Genomic DNA, 14,313 nt, shown 5'->3' with positions numbered 1-14,313 from the left:
TGGGCAAGTTACTTAACCAATCCACGTCTCAGTTTCCTTATTTGTAAAGAGGGGCTAATAACAGTTTTTACTGTCTAACATTATTTTGAGAATAAAATGAGATAAGGCAGATACTGAGTGTTTAGCTGAGGGCCTGGCTCACAAAAGACCCTTGGTAGAGTTTGCTAGTGTTGGGTTTTGTTGTTCTTTTTACAACTCTAGGTATTTCATGATCAGACATTATCCAGGCTGCCAGGTAGCTAAACGGGCTAAAGTTGATCAAACACTGCTTACTACAACTTTTTGCTGCCCTAGGGGCAGTTTCTGTCAACAAAGAACTGTGAGGACCACCGGAAATGTCCTCCAGGACTTACTGATAAAAGAAGCTTCTGGATCTCTAATTTAAAAACAAACAAACAAATAACAACAACAACAAAAAACCAGCTCAGGCTTTGCAATTCCTGAAGGTTCTCAAGGTAGTTGTGGGAACCCTGGGATCTGCTATTGCTGACTTAAACTTCTTAGCTTACAGCTGGGCACCTGAGAAATCAGCAAGTTGGACCACTGGCGAACTACATTTTATTTTATTTTATTTATTTATTTTTAATATTTTTATTTATTTCTAGGAGAGAGAGAGAGAGAGACAGCGTGAGCAGGGGAGGGTCAGAGAGAGAGGGAGTCACAGACTCTGAAACAGGCTCCAGGCTCTGAGCTGGCAGTCAGCACAGAGCCCGACGCGGGGCTCGAACCCACGAACCGTGAGATCATGACCTAAGTGAAAGTCGGACGCTTAACCGACTAAGCCACCCAGGCGCTCCGACGAACTACATTTTAATGCAGATCTGAGGACAGGGACAGAACCAATGCCAACCTGCCCTTCATACCCTTGGCCGACAGTTTATGGACATGGACAGGCTTACAGAACACCCCAGGAGCCAAGAAGCTGTCCTCATTATTTCCCCCTGAGGCAGAGATGTCCAGAGAGAGGGGAAGATTTGGGAGGTCACTGGCTGCTTCTCCAGAGGGAAAACTGCATTTGGATTTCTGGGCCAAGGATTGGGATCTTGAAATAATGCCCTAACCCTTCCCAAGTGATGGATGCAGTTCATGGAATAAGGGACCCTGTGGTTGCCCTCAACCAGCCACCTTGCTCCAGACACTTTACACTGAGTCTGAAAAGAGAGAAAGACAACAGGATCAAGGCTTGGTATGTGCCCTGAGTCAAGGGTCAACTCATGGCCAGAGGAGGGCCCAGCCCATAGTCAGGGTCAGAAGTCAATCTGTGGTCAAGATCAAGGTTCAATCCAGATGACGGCCAGGCCCAGTTAGTGACCAGGCTTTGCTTATCAGGCTTTTAGTGGAGGCTGCTCCCTTGCCAGCAGGCATTTCTTGAGATGCTCTTGACATTCTCCTGGACCCTCTCTATTTCCATGCCATTCCTTGTTGCCCTCCTTCGAGGTTCCTGGCATCTGACATACTATCCTCATTCATCCTTGTGCATATCACCCATCATCACCCAAGGGCTCTGTTGACATCCTCCGACGATGTCAGCCCTTGCTGCCTTATTTTCTTCTCGTAGTCATGCTTTTTCACTTGAGACAGATACTCCAGCTTACACTGCCTTCTACAAAGGAACTGAATATTCTCACTCACTTGAATGAGACAAGCAGATGCATCTAGCCTTAGGCATGATGCATCCAGGTGTTCGGTCAGTCATCCGGCTTCATCCATCCCTGTCCCCCATTTCCGTTATGTCCTTGCCTTTATTCCCAAGATTATCTTCCTCCATTCAGCAAGAAGATGGCCTCTGACATCCATCACCACCCCCATAAGCCGTTATTGCTTTGACTCATTCAAGTCGAAGGAAATGAATTTTTACTTGCCCAGCTTAACATAGATCAAACTCACCAAGAGATTCTGATTGGTCCTGTTTGGGTGACATGTTTAGTTCTAAGTCAGTCACTGTGACCAGATAATGAAGCACTCTAGTGAGCCATGTCTAGGTCACATACCCATCCCTGTAAGAGTGAGTTCCACCCAAATCACCAGGATCCCCAAAGAATGGTGGCTGAACAAACAAGCATAGATCCTCATCTTGAACAACTGGACCTTAAACTGTGAATGACCCACTCAATCAGGAGACCGCCCACCTCCATGAGTGCCTCCACTCCAATTGCTCTGTAGCCACCCACTCAAGGCAACACCTTGGATATGAACTTCCTTCCCACCCCTCCACCCTTCCTACCCCGTGCTCCCTCTACCCTAACTTCTTGACCCAATCTGAGGTCTTCTTTGGGAAAGAAGACCCAGCTTCTTGACCCAATCCAAATCTCTAGAACTTCTCAGTTTTCCCTAAACTCCCAGCTCATCAGCCCTCCCCTTTACCTTCTTTCCACCCTAGACCCCAAGCTGAAACCTTTCAACCACCATCATCTTACTCTTTCCACCCTCCTCACCCTATTCAGTCCAAATGGGATTTCCTTCTTCCGTCCCTGTGAGCTCATCACCGGGGAGAGTCATGTAATTGTGTCATTTGTATATATGCATACCAATGGGGATTACCTAACATAACATTTCTAAAATGTTGGTGTGTATGCAGTTCAGTTAAGGATCAAACTGAAAACGCAGATGCAGATTTCTTAGGTCTGGAGTGAAGTGTGCAGTCCTAACCAGCTCCCAGGTGAGGCCACTGCTGCTGGTTCTCAAAGCACACTTTTTACTTTGGTGTCCCTCCTACTTCCCTCTGGGGAAGAACCTCCTGTGGCATTTGTTAAATATAAAGATCACCAAGTCCCTCCTCTGGAATTTCTGATTAAGTAGGTATGAATTGAAGGTCTAGGGACTCTGTGATTTTAACACATTCCAAGTGACTCTTATCTCCTGGGATGATTGGGAAATACTGCTGTATCATGGTTATTTGGGTTGAATGACTCATTTTGACCTCCAGGACTTCTCTGTTCTCCACAGGCTCCACACCTTCCCCACCCCCCTCACCATCAGCAGGTGAGTTGGCCCTTACCTCCCAGCGAAAACCCAGGTGGGTGGGTAGGCATAAACTCTTCTGCCAATAAGCTTTAGTTACAACTCCCTTTGTCTTTGTTCTTTTCCAGTCTTGGAGAAAGAGGCACCTTGTCCTTCTTGGCCCATCCCAGCTGCCTGCCTCAGCCACCTTGCTCCATCACAGCCTTCCTTCTTGCTTCTTGGAGGTTCTCCTGACCCCTTCTCTGCCTGTGAAAATGCTCCTGTCCTAAAATCTCTCTCTATTCATACCCTATCTTCCTCCTCCCTTTACCACCAAGATTTTTAATAGGGGTGGGGGAGGGGGCGGTGTCATGTTTATCTATATCCTACAATGCTATCATTTAAAAAGTGATATTTTTGTCAGCAAACTTTGTAACAAAACATTTTAAGGAGAATATTTATTTTAAAATCATTTTAGATTTATACATGAGTCACAAATATAGTACAGAAGAGTTCCCATATACCCATCATCGAGCTTCACCTAATATTAGCATCTTACAAGCTTCTGCACAGCAAAGGAAACAACCNAAACTATTTGTAAAAAAAAAAAAAGAAATAACAGCCTACAACTTGAGATATTCTCCATATTGTAATTATGTATGTGTTACAATGAGCTGTTGAAGAGTTGACTTCAAGATGAGAAAAAGATACAAGATGAGTGCTTCAGGGTGAGGGAGTCTAATCGGAGTGACATTCTATGAAGTTTTACTGGCAAAAGTAAATAAAATATTATCTGTTTTCAAAAAAAAAAATTAGCATCTTACAGAACCATGGCACACTTGTCAAAACTGAGAAATTGACATTGGCACATTGCTATGAACTAAACAACAAACTGTTTTCTCTTTCTCAAGTTTTTCCACCAGTGTCCAAAACCAGTACATTCTTAGTTAGACAAGGCCTATCATTCTTTTAAAAATCAGAAAGTACAAATATAAAAAGAGAAAAAATCAGAGTCATCCCAACCACTATCTAGACACAACTACAGCTGACATTATGTTCTTCCCCTACAATGCTTTATCCATATAGATCTGGTTTTGTTTTGTTCTGTTTTCTACACAAATATGTTCACCCTACCCTTCAATGTACTTTTCCCACTAAACATTGTATTATAAATGTCCTTCCATATTAGTGATTATAACTCCAGATCATAACTTTTATTTTATTCAAATTTTTCTTTAAACTTTTTGATAGGTAATTGATTCAAAGTTCTAAAGGTAGAAAAAAGTGTTTAGCAAAAATAAAGATGTCTCATTTCTCCCTCACCCAGTCCTTTCCTACCCAGATTATAGTGTAGATCACAAAATGTTGAAGACTGCAAGCAAATTCTGGGATGAATATGCCATTATTTTACCTAGTTAATCCTTCATTGCTTGTTATGTAGGCTATTTCCACTGGTTTAAGTTATAAGTGACACTTGGATTTAACAACCTTATAACTCCACTGTTGCCCAGTAGTCTAATTGTTTTCTTAGGATAAATTCCTAGTGGAGGGGCCAGGTCAAAAAGTTGACACTTTGGGAGGTGGGAAGGTCTTTTGATTTCAAATTGCCTTCTATAAAGATTATATACCACTTCCCTACACCAAGGCCCACCTAGGCTATCAGACTGTACCAATCAGATGGGTCACAGTGGTATTGTTTTAATCTTTTGTAACCAGACAGTTGGGTTGTATTTATTAGGTATCTAGGTACAAATATGTTTTTTAAGATGACCTCAGATGGCTGCCTCCACTTCTTCACTCCTCCTTAACTCTTGAACTCCTGACAGTCTAGGATCCAGCTCCATCTCTCCCACACCTTGATGCTCCAGCATAGTTGGCCACAGCAGCACCCAACTGAATGGACCCTTCCTTGCCTCATCCTGTTTAATTTCCCTTTGTCACTGAATATAGTATATATACTATACTGAATAGTATAGGCTAGACCATCCTTTAAAACAACAATAGCTACTATTGTGGTTATTGAGCCTGTTTTGTTTTGTTTTTTTTTTAAATTTTATTTGAGAGAGAGAGAGACTGAATACGAATAGGAGAGGGGCAGAGGCGGGGGTGTGTGTGTGTGTGGGGGGGGATCTTAAGTAGGCTCCACGCTGAGCGTGGAGCCTGGTACAGGACTTGAACCCACAACACTGGGATCATGACCTGAGCCAAAATCAAGAGTTGCATACTCAACCCACTGAGCCACCCAGGCACCCCGAGTGCGTTTTTTTTTTTAATCTAGCTTTGTTTACCAAATTCACAATTTTATGTATTTAATTCAAGTTTTGACAATCATACAGTCATGCAATCATCACCACTATCATAATATAGAATATTTCCATCATTCCAAAAGTCCCCTTGTGCTTCTTTCTAGTCAATTCTTCCCCTCCCCCAGTCCCTGGAAACCAAAAATTTGCTTTTTGTCACATAGTTTTGCCTTTTCTTGAATTTTATATAGGTAGATCTATATAGGAATCAAATCCTCTTTGGGTTTTTGTTTCTGGATATTTTTTCACTTAGCATAATGCTTTTAAGATTCATCAATGTTGTATGAGTATCAGCAGTTCATTCCTTTGTACTTCATTGTATGGATATACCACTCTTGTTTATCCATTTCCAGCTTGATGGGCTTTTGCATTCTTTCCTTTTTGGGGTTATTTTTTAAAGCCTATTTATTAATTTTTTTTAGTAATCTCTACACCCAATGTAGGGCTTGAACCCATGACCCTGAGGTCAAGAGTCACATGCTCTTCTGACTGAGCCAGACTGTTGCCCATGGGGCTATTTTGAAGAAATTTTTAGGACCAACTGGGTGGCTCAGTTGGTTAGGTTTCCAACTCTTGATTTCAGCTCAGGTCATGATCTTATGGTTTGTCAGTTTGAGCCCCACATTGGGCTTTGCACTGACAGTGCAGAGCCTATTGGGATTCACCCTCTCTCCCCTCTCTCTGGCCTTACCTCACTTGTGCTCTCTCTCTCTCTCAAAATAAGTAAATAAGCTTTAAAATTAAAAAAAACTTTTAAGAACATTCAAATACATGTTTTTCTGTCAACATAAGTTTTTCAAGGGCACCTGGATGGTTCGGTTGGTTAAGTGTTCAATTCTTGGCTTCAGCTCAAGTCATGATCTCACAGTCGTGAGACTGGGACCCAAGTCGGGCTCTGTACTGACAGCATGCAGCCTGCTTAGGATTCTCTCTCTCCCATTCTTTCTGCCCCTCCCCTGTGATCACACTGGGATACACTCTCTCAAAATAAATAAATAAACTTTAAAAAAAACCATAAGTTTTTCATTTCACTTCAGCGAATTCCTAGGAGAGGAAGCACTGGCGCTCTATGTAGGGCTATACTTAACTTTATAAGAAACTGCCAGTCTATTTTCCAGAGTGGCTGGACCATCTTACATTCCCACCAGCAGTGTGCGAGAGTTCCTGTTGTTCCGCATCTTCACCGCACTTAGAATTGCCCGTCTTGGGGCGCCTGGGTGGCTTAGTAGGTTAAGCGTCCGACTTTCGCTTGGGTCATGATCTCGCGGTTCGTGGGTTCGAGCCCCGCATCGGGCTCTGTGCTGACTGCCAGCTCAGAGCCTGGAGCCTGTTTCAGTCTGTGACTCCCTCTCTCTCTGACCCTCCCCTGCTCATGCTGTCTCTATCTCTCTCCTAGAAATAAATAAAAATTAAAAAAAAAAATTAAAAAAAAAAAAAAGAATTGCCCGTCTTTCCAACTGCTGCCACACTAATAAGTATAAAGTGACATTTCATTGTGCTTTTTACGTGCATTTCCCTAATGGCTAAAGAACTTGAGCATCTTTTCCACATGTTATTTGCTACTCAGGTATCTTCTTCGGTTAACATTTTTAATAAAAAAATTGGTAACACATGCTCAAGGTTTTAAAAAAAACTCAAAAAGTACGAAAGGGAAAAGTAAATCTCTTCCATATCACTGATCACCCCGTAAGGGGAACTTTCCTCCAGTCACAAAGCCAGAAAGTGGTGGATCTTGGATTTAAACCAAGGCAATCTGACTCCAAAGCCACACTCTTACTCATTTTTATATAAATCATAGCACATCTTGTTGTATTCTGCTGGCTTTTTTCTACTTCAGATATCTGGGCTATTGTTCAACATTAGTACTTTTGACCTCCCTTATTTATTTTAACAACCCCATACCTTACACTGAAATAATGTGTCATTATTGATTGGACAACTCCCCCATTGATGGACCTTTGTTTCCAACCTTTGCTACAACAAATAATGCTGCAGTCAGTATCCTTGTATGTACCTCTCTGCTTGTCTGTATAAGCATATCCATCCAAGGATTCCTAGAAGTGGAATCATTGGGCCAAAGAGTGTCTGCCCTTACTCTTTTAGCATGCCTATTTTCCCACATCCTCTCTCAACACAGTGTGAAACTTTCCCATTCTTGCTGACCTGGTAGATTTGTTCAAAATGGTGTCTCTTCACTGTTTAATCGTGCATTTCTTTATGAGTGAGGCTAAGTGTGTTTCCATGTCTCGAGAATTCAATTGCATTTCTTTTCCAGTGAATAAAAATTCTTCTTAAAATGCCTGGTGGTATCCCATCCAGTTCCTGGTTTTGCTCTTACTTCTCTGATCTTTCCCTCTTCCCTGTCTTCTTTGATGGCTTTCCTTCTGCCATTTTCCCTCTCCTAGGGGTTCTCCATGGCTTTCTCTTTGCTTCTCTTCTCATTTTACTTTATACTCCTGGACTAGCTTGTTCTTGATCCTTAGCAACAGTCCTTACTTCTCCTTATTTGCAGTTCTAATTCTATATCTTAAAAAAAAAGATATTTATTTATTAATTTACTTTGAGAGAGAGAGAGAGAGAGCACATGTGAGCGGGAGAGGGGCAGAGAGAAAGAATCTCAAGCCAGCTCTACACTGTCAACATGGAGCCTGACATGGGGCTTGATCTCACAAATGAGATCATGGCCTGAGCCAAGATCAAGAGTTGGATGCTTAGCCGACTGAGCCACCCAGGTGGCCCTAATTCTATATCTTTATATAACTCTCTGGGAGCTCCAGATCCACATTTTCAGTTCCCTTCTAGCCATATCTACATCAACACCCATCAAATATCCCAAAATTTTCTATGTCCAAAACTGAACTTGGTCTCTTCTCCCCCACAAAATATGTTTGTCTTCCCAAAATGTCAGCTGGTGGCCCTTCCATCTACCCAGTTATTCAGGCAATCACACCTGGAAGTCACTCTGTCCTACCCCCAATCCAATCAGTCACCAAACCCTAAATGATGGGCTGGCTTTATTAAAAAGAGAGTTGCCTCAACACACTGGACCAGAGCCATAATTTACACTTCAAAATCTGGGGACAGAGGTCTTCACCAGAAGCTCTTTAAAACCTTCTTTGGCCTATACTCCTCTCTATGTGGTCCTAGGATAGCCCTTTCATTTAGCTTTTTCCTTGATATCTGGGTAACACCTTTTATCTTGGATATTATTGTGATTAGGTAGAGTTAGGGAGCATTGAGATTTTTACTTTCTCATGGCAGCCTTGGATCTTATCTATAGATACAGCACATTAAGGAAAACCTAATTATTCTGTGCTACAACTTAGCCACAGAAAGTTTGGGAAGGCACAGGCCCAGAAAGGGACCTTTCACTTACCACAGGCTGGCGCATACCCATGGCTACAAGAGAGAGTTGAGGATATAGCTCCAGACTGGGCCAAAAGTTTTGCTCCTTGTATCTTCCCCAAATGCACTACAGATAGTAAAAGCAAACCTAGATAATAATCGTTAACAATTGGTAAAACTTTTGCTGTATACCAGACACTAGGCTGTTGTGCTATACTCATAGCCTTACTGAATCCCAACAGTAGCCCATGAATTCCCATTTTACAGAAAAGGAAACTGAGGCTCTGAGAACTGAAGTAACTTTCTTTGACTACAAAGTTCGTAAGTTTAATATTTCCCACACTCCAGGATAGTGGCTCATGGGTGCAGAACCCCAGACGTGGAGGACTCAGCCACAGGCATACAGCTTTCCTTTAGCCACCTGATGTTTCTTGTACAACATCAGAAGGTCTGCCCAGTTTTCAGCCCTGGCTCACTCCTTGCCACTGTTAGGCAGTTCCCACCACAGGCCCCCAGACCTCAGGGCACTAGCCGAGGCTAGGAGAGCTCAGCTCTCTCTACGCGAGGACTTACTTTGCTCCCTAAGCTGCAATGACACCCCATCCGCCAGTGTTCCAACCTTCTTGGGGATCCCCAAGAAGGCTGCCATCTTTGTTTCCCTGAAGCTGGCCATATATTCTTACAGTGAATATTTACTAAGCAATCTGTGACATGCACTGGACAGGGGACAAAAACAGTGCCTAGCACTGTGGCTCATATATAACTGGCTCCTCATAAATGTTTTTTGAATGAATGAGTGAATGAATGAATGAGTGAATGAATGAATGAATAGGTGCTGGCAAACTTTGTAGGCTACATGCTACAGGGGAAGACAGATCAGTAAACAGAGATATAACCCCAGGTGGTGAGTCCTGTGACAGGCAGAATATAAGAATTTCTAAGAACACAACACAGGGTATCTACTTGGGGGAACTTCCCGGAACATTTCCTAGAGGAAGTGGGGTTTAAGCTGAGGCCTGAGGCATGGCTTGTTCAGCCAAGTAAAGGAGGATGAGGCAAAGTGAGAATAAGGTTTATCATGAGGAAAAACCCCACCCCCCAGGTGGAAAATATGTCAGGCCCAAAACATGCAGGAATTTCCTTCCATAAGATACACTGAGCTTCAACCAGATTGAGAGCAGTGACTGCCATGCCACTGATTTATTCCAGACAATAAAAAAAACCTTCCAGAAGCAAGTGGAAGGGGCCAAAAGATCCCCCACGATCTTGCTACCTCTAAGTACACCAGCTGGGGACAGCAGTGGGTGCAATCAGTGAGGATGATGGTGGGGGTGGGGGCGGGGAAACAGAATTTGATTCTGCTAACATATCCAACAATGTCCAAGAGATATGCTAGATTAAACAGGGTGACCCCATACATGGCCCTCAGTAAGGCCAGCTGGGCTTGCTTAAGAGGGTGTCATCGCTCTGGTTAAATCTGAAGATAAAAAAGGCCACTCAGCACAAAGGTGAAATGTTCAGTGCATCTGTCCTGGGCTGAAGCTCCCTCCCTATCTCTGCAGGTTGCTGACTCTTTAACAGGACAAAGTAAAGGTACAGCAAATATGAACTTTTCCCTCCTCTCTGTGTCCAGGCCAAAAACATTCAACAGACCATGTAACCCATCTTAACGCCCAGTGTTGAACAAACAGAGGCCTCCTTTCCTAAGAATGAGCAAATAGGGAATCATGACTGCACATATACAGAGATCTAATAGGTCAAAAGGATGCTGATATGAGGGATTAGGGCAAATGTCCCAGGATAAGTCACCCTGATGGCCCAGGGGACAAAATGTAAAGGAGAAAATGAGCCAATTTGTAGTCTTAAAGATTAGAAGCTGTTGAATCTCTCAAACAATTCTCTCTCTCTCTCTCTTTTTTTTTTTTAATGTTTATGTATTTATTTTGAGAGAGAGCAAGAGCAGGGAAGGGGCAGAGAGAGAGAATCCCAGGCAAGTTCCGCACTGTCAGCGCAGAGCTCAGGGCTCCATCTCACAACCCTGAGATCATGACCTGAACTGAAATCAAGAGTAAGACACTTAACAGACTGAGCCACCCAGTGCCCCTCTCAAACAATTGTTCATAAGAAAATAACCCTAGGCTATAAAACTATTCTGGAGATGAAAAATATATCTAACAAATTTTAAGGGACTTAGAGGCAGTTAGTTAACAGAAGATTGGATGCTGCATAAAATCAAGTCATTGAATCTGAAGATCAGATTAGAGGATTCTAAAATTCATGGGGCGCCTGGGTGGCTTAGTCGGTTAAGTCGACTTTGGCTCAGGTCATGATCTCGCGGTTCGTGGGTTCGAGCCCCGCGTCGGGCTCTGTGCTGAGTGCCAGCTCAGAGCCTGGAGCCTGTTTCAGTCTGTGACTCCCTCTCTCTCTGACCCTCCCCTGCTCACGCTGCCTCTCTCTCTTCTCTCCTAGAAATAAATAAAACATAAAAATAAATAAATAAAATTCAGAGAGAAAAAAATGAAGGGAAAAAAGATAGGCAGAAAGAAGAAGAGATTCAAGGGATAAATGTGCATCTGATTAAATCCCTAGAAGAACCGAACAGAGAAAAAGATTCAAGGGAATAACAGAAGTTGTCATGGAACAGGGAGTAAGATGATTCTTTGACAATTAGTTAAAATCAGTAAAAAACAATCAATGAAAAAACTCCCAAAATCCATATATTTAAAAAATTTTTGGTGACATTTAAAAAAATCTCATACATGCAGAGAAATTCCTGCCAGATCCCAGGCAGAAAAACCACGTTATGTCCGAGTAAGGTTGTTGGCAGACTTCTAAGGTTCAGACACCACAGTGTTAGAGAAACAGGCAAGATTTTTGGGCAGATAAGATTGTGATCCATTTATATACAAGTGAAACAGAAAAAAAAAAATCTGGTTTGCAGAAGTTCAGAAAAGATACCACCCACGCACCCTTCCAAAACAAATCTCATAACGAATTTCTCTAGCCTAAGGAACAATACCAAATAAAACTCCCAGGAACAGGAATGGCAAAAAAACACATCAGGAAAGAGAGATAAGCAGTGTGGATCTAAAAAAAGGTCAGGGAATTTTTTTTTTTAAATGTTTTTTATTTATTTCTAGGAGAGAGAGAGACAGCGTGAGCAGGGGAGGGTCAGAGAGAGAGGGAGTCACAGACTCTGAAACAGGCTCCAGGCTCTGAGCTGGCAGTCAGCACAGAGCCCGATGCGGGGCTCGAACCCACGAACCGCGAGATCATGACCTAAGCGAAAGTCGGATGCTTAACCGACTAAGCCACCCAGGCGCCCCAAGGTCAGGGAATTTTAAAAACACCAATCATGATTCAAAATCTCATTTGTTATCTATTGCCGCCTAACAAATTACCCTAAAACTTAGTGGCTTGGTAGCATTTGAATTTTTTAAAAAAAATGTTTATTCATTTCTGAGAGAGAGAGAGAGAGAGACAGTGTGTGAGCAGGGGAGGGACAAGGAGAGAGGGAGACACAGAATCCAAAGCAGGCTCCAGGCTCTGAGCTGTCAGCATAGAGTCTGCTGTGGGGCTCAAACTCATGAACTGTGAGATCATGACCTGAGCTGAAGTTGGACTCTTAAAAGACTGAGCCACACAGACACCCCTAATGTTTGTTTGTTTGTTTGTTTATTTATTTTTAAATGTTTCATTTATTTCTGAGACATCGAGAGACACAGCATGAGCAGGGGAGGGGCAGAGAGAGAGGGAGACACAGAATCTGAAGCAGGCTCCAGGCTCTGAGCTGTCAGCACAGAGCCCGATGCGGGGCTCGAACCCACGGACTGTGAGATCGTGACCTGAGCCGAAGTCGGACGCTCAACCGACTGAGCCACCCAGGCGCCCCTGTTTATTTATTTTTGAGAGAGAGAGAGAGAGAGAGAGATGGAGGGAGAAAGGGTCAGAGAGAGAGAGAGAGGAGAACAGAGGGTCCAAAGTGGGCTCCTACGCTCATAGCAGTGAGCCTCAAGGAGCCCCATGGAGAGGTTTACAAGGGCAGGAACTCAGGCCCGTCATAAGCAATCAGCATGAACTTGGCAGCCATGTGAATAAGCCTCCCTAGAAATGGATGCTCCACCCCAACTAAGTCTTTAGGTGATTGTAGCCCCGGATGATATCTTGGCTTTAACTTCATAACAAACCCTGAATGGGGACCTCCCACTTAAATTCATGATTCACTCGAACAAGGAAGATAATAAATGTGTGTGGTGGTTTCAAGCCACTAAGTTTGGGGATAATTTGTCCCATGGCAATAGATAACTAAATACTCATCATCCTGCAACATGCCTTTTTCACTCAGTATTGTGTTTTTCAGCTTTAGCCACATTGATGCATATAGTGCGGGTTATTTATTTTAATTGCCACAACCACATCTTATTCATCCATTCTCTTACTGCTGGGTATATAGGTTGTTTCCAGCTGTTGTTTTCTTTTGTTTTGCTTTTTGCCATTACAAATGGTGCCTCAATGAAGAGATCTGTATATGCTTCCTTATGCATGTGTGTAAGAGCTTTTTAGGCAGCAGGCACTAAAATTTTTCTAGAGAGTGCTCATTTGTTCTCCAAAGTCAATAACCCCAGACTTTCTCCCACTCAGTGTCAGAGAGTCCCATTTCCCCTGCATCACTGATACTGTCAGACTTTCAAAGGCTGTGCCACTCTGAAGAGGGAAGAGAATCCCATTGTTCGAATTTGCATTTCCCGATAACCAGCGAGCATGTCCACCCAGAGCTTCCCGCCATCTGGCCGTCCTCTCCCAGCATTCGGGAAGCACACTTGGGATGGGAGCCTGGGCCACCACTGAACATATTGCTCATTGAATCACTTTCAAGGACCTTCACCTCCCAAGGGATATCACATGATCCTCCATTCCCCAGACAAAATCTGTTCTTTGCCACTGACCCGATAGAATACATAGAAGAGGCTCAGCCAACAGCCATTTCCAGGAAAGATGCAGGCCTCTGACTGAAGTCTGGACTCATTCAATTCCAGGACTGGGGGCTGGTGCCACCCCTTCCCTTCTGCTCAGGAAGTGTGGCGGCAGCCAGCCAGGCACATAGCCAGGGTACAGAGTCTTCCACAAAAAAACACCCAAGAATTCTGCCCTCTGGAGGGTGGCCCAGTGGTGTAAAGGGGACTAGGGAGGGAAGAGACATTGGCAAGCTTCGCAGTGTAAACATCAGGTACCTGCCAGGGCCTACATGCCCCTGCCTTATACTCTGAGGACCTGGCCAGTGGGAAAAGGGACCTGGCCTCAGATTTCCATCAGTTGGACTGTTCTCATGGGACCCCCAGAACCAGGCCCAGAGCGTGTCTGCCCTCAGCCTGGCTCCCACTACACTGGCTACCAAGATGGCGCCCCCCATGTTGACTTCTTTCCACAGCTTCAGGAACACGTCAGGCGTCTGCAGTAGGACACACTCTCTATCACCATAAAGTCATTTGCAAAATGCCGTCCCAATTTTCATACCCACATGCCACTGTACAATTGTTTTTAACATCTACTGTTTTCTTTTTTTTTAATTTAAATTCAAGTTAGTTAACATATATTGTAATAGTGGTTTCAGGAGTAGACCTAGTGATTCATCACTTACATATGACACCCAGTGCTCATCACAAGTGCCCTCCTTAATGCCCATCACCTGTTCACCCATCCCCCACCCACCTCCCCCACCTCCCCA

Source organism: Crocuta crocuta, unplaced genomic scaffold (genome assembly GCF_008692635.1).
Source record: "Crocuta crocuta isolate KB4526 unplaced genomic scaffold, BGI_CrCroc_1.0 scaffold73, whole genome shotgun sequence".
In the NCBI taxonomy this organism is placed as follows: Eukaryota; Metazoa; Chordata; class Mammalia; order Carnivora; family Hyaenidae; genus Crocuta; species Crocuta crocuta.
Note: the sequence above shows the minus strand (reverse complement) of the source record.